The sequence below is a fragment of the Sinocyclocheilus anshuiensis genome, unplaced genomic scaffold, assembly GCF_001515605.1.
Source record: "Sinocyclocheilus anshuiensis isolate Anshui unplaced genomic scaffold, SAMN03320099.WGS_v1.1 scaffold635, whole genome shotgun sequence".
Classification (NCBI taxonomy): Eukaryota; Metazoa; Chordata; class Actinopteri; order Cypriniformes; family Cyprinidae; genus Sinocyclocheilus; species Sinocyclocheilus anshuiensis.
In genome coordinates this window covers 1,066,979-1,069,988 of record NW_015551039.1, presented here as the reverse complement: position 1 = coordinate 1,069,988, position 3,010 = coordinate 1,066,979, and the positions used below count along the sequence as shown (strand labels likewise).

General features: G+C 37.2%; 1 protein-coding gene across 2 annotated transcripts in view; it reads right to left on the bottom strand.

Moving 5' to 3' along the window:
- Positions 1 to 1,524, bottom strand: part of LOC107661417 (cationic amino acid transporter 2-like) — an 18,076-nt gene extending 16,552 nt beyond the window's left edge. For both annotated transcript variants that reach the window (XM_016450991.1, XM_016450992.1), the window contains exon 1: positions 1,245 to 1,524. The gene's annotated coding sequence lies outside the window, so the exon portion shown is untranslated. The remainder of the gene's footprint in view (positions 1 to 1,244) is intronic.
- Between the last annotated feature and the right edge of the window lie 1,486 nt (positions 1,525 to 3,010).

Here is a 3,010-nt window from a genome sequence, read left to right as displayed (position 1 = left end):
ATGTGCCGAATCTGCTGATGTAATTACAACCGCTAATGATAGAGAAGGGGAGGGGGAGGCCGAGCGAGCACTGAGCTCTCGTGCCTCCGTTGGTAAAAAAAATTAGCCAATCAGCATCGAGTGTTGACTTTCAGCGCTGAGGAGTGTTGAGAAAAGAAACTTCGCAAGGGAGGTTAGCCTCCCTTCTGATATCACCCAATCATCACAGAGACGTAAATTATAACATTAATAATCATAAAAATATTATTAATATTTTTGCAAAAAATATTAAGCAGCAAAAAATATTTTAAATGTTTATAATATTAAGAACCATTATTAATTATTGAGTACCAATAATAATTAAGTAGTAAATCATCATATTAAAATGATTTCTGAAAGATCATGTGACACTGAAGACTGGAGTAATGATGCTGAAAATTCAGTTTTTTGATCACAGGAATAAATTACATTAAAAAAAAATTTGTAGAAAAGAGTTCTTTTCAATTGTAATCATATTTCACAATATTACTAATAAATATTACTGTTTCACTGTATTTTTGATCAAACAAATGCAGCCTTGGTGACCATAGGAAACCTCTTTCAAAAAGATTAAAACATTTTAACAAGCCCAAACTTTTGAATAGTAGAATACATATTTTTATATACACACACACACATACAGACAGTACATAGAACAATTTTAGGGATTTGTTTTTGTCTCATTTTGCATGTAAATGAGGTTGCAGACCAAAGTTGCAGTTAAGTTACTTCCTAAAGAACTTCTTTTACACATAAAAGACATTTCTATAAAAGATTTGGCACATTGTGGTGCGTGTGACCAAGTGGCTGGGCATTAGCATTACACTGTCTGCCTACAACCTGTGAAAGGTGTTAAGGAATCACACATGCAGAGCAGACTGACATGCATGAGGCTGTACCTGTGAGCTGTAGCCCTGAGAGCTCATCGTGATTAATTAGACAAGCAACTCTGAAGCTCAGTTACAGCACAACATATTTTATAGCTGAGCCAGACTTTATTCTGTCTTACTGTAATGAGTGAGTGGATATCATTAATAGAAGTTGGTAAGAGTACAGACAGACTTTTGCACATGCAATGGTCGTAGATTAGCTTTTATACATTAGTCTGCTTTTAAAATTATATGTTTTCAATGGATCTGCTAAAAGTATTTGAGCATGTGTAAATGCACGTGAACAGTTCAAAATTATCTAAAATTATGTATTTGCACACAAAAACTAAAACTTACCACCCGATGAGAGACTGGCAGCTGTAGAATCGCCTTATGGACGTAATGCCTTACAGTTACAAGCAAACACACACATACACGCCCCCACACACACACGCCTTTCAGGGATCTCCACTGATTTCTTAAAAAAGCTCAGGCTCAGAGAGATCCAAGTCAGTCCTTCCCAAGTCCTGTCTCGAGTTTGCCCCTTCCTTCTTCAAGCTCAAATGACATGTCAGCCCACAACTGCACTAGTTTTACTGCCTACTTTACGCCGTTCTGGTTTGTCTTAACTTGCCCTGCCCCCTGTGAGGAGGGCTGGTCTGGCAGCTGTGTGCTGCCCCAAAGAGGAGGAGAGACTTAGACTTCACACATGAGAGAGGCAATGCTAATTTTCCTATTCAATCAGGTCACCGGGGTTTTTTTAAAGCATGTTCTTTCTGGAAAAAAAACAACAACTCTTGGCCGAGTAAGTCCCAGCTGCCAGTGCATTTATTGACCACTGATAAATGGTTAAGCAATTGACATTGACAAACATTGAGACAGACAGATCTGTTTGCCCAATGCAGTGTGGAAGAGTCACTAAAAGCATGGACACTGATTGGACAAAGAGGTCTGTCAAAGGTAAAGGGTTTTAATGGATGATTGTTTCCCTTATTTATAAGCCCATGAGCACAGGGATACTGGGTCAGTTGGCCTCTCCAGAACTACAGTATAGTGATAATATAACAAATCTGAAAGACTGAGGTGATTGCCACTCAGGGCTGAATTTTAGTAACAGAGTCAAAAGTCGAGTTACTGAAAAGCTGAACACATATGCTTAAGAATTTTTTTTTGTCAAATTTGTGGGCCTAGTAACTAAATATAAAGAGCAATGCAGAACTAAAGATCAAGTTCCCATAGACCTTAGTCAAGGTAATGAAGGAAAGGAAAACGAAAGCTGGGTCTCAAAATGCATTTTTTTTAGTTGAACCACTTTTGAAGGAATAGTTCACCCCAAATTTGTTGAACATTGACTCACCTTCAGGCCATCTAAAATGTAGATGAGTTAGTTTTTTAAATCAGAATAGATTTGGAGGAATTTATCATTACATAATTTGCTCACCAATAGATCCTCTGCAGTGAACGGGTGCCGTCAGAATGAGAGTCCAAACAGCTGATAAAAACATCACAATCCGCAACTTCTCCAAATGCATTCTAATGAAGAAACAAACTCACCTACATCTTGGATGGCCTGAGGGTGAGTACATTTTCATTTTTGTGTGAACTTCACGGCATCTTAAAAAATTTAAATGCAGGATTCATGTGAGATGCTTAAAAAGCCCAATGCTGCATAGTAGTCAAAGACGTCCACCTTATGTTTAACCTAGGTTACATCTCTGCAAGATGCAAGCTTAACAGTCTAATATGTCCATCTAGCGCATTTATACTAGCCAAGACAAGGTGAATAGCTATCAAAAAAAATACCAAAATACAAAGAGCTGTATAGGATAATGGTTAGTAAGATAAATCAAATGATTATATATTATACACTTAAAGAGGGGTATGGGTGTGTTTGCTATTATTATAAAGGCAGGTGGTGAAGAATTAACCTAACATGAAAATATGTTTATTTACAATATTTAATTCCAACTTTTATGTTATTTACTCTGTCTACCTTCTATTTAGAAAAGATGAAAGTTTCTGAAACTGTGTGGTACAATGAGTTTTTCTCCAATCACTCTTCTCTAGCATGTGCCGGGCAGTATTGCTTTCCTTCCTCAGATGTAAGGCTGTGTCCATTTTGT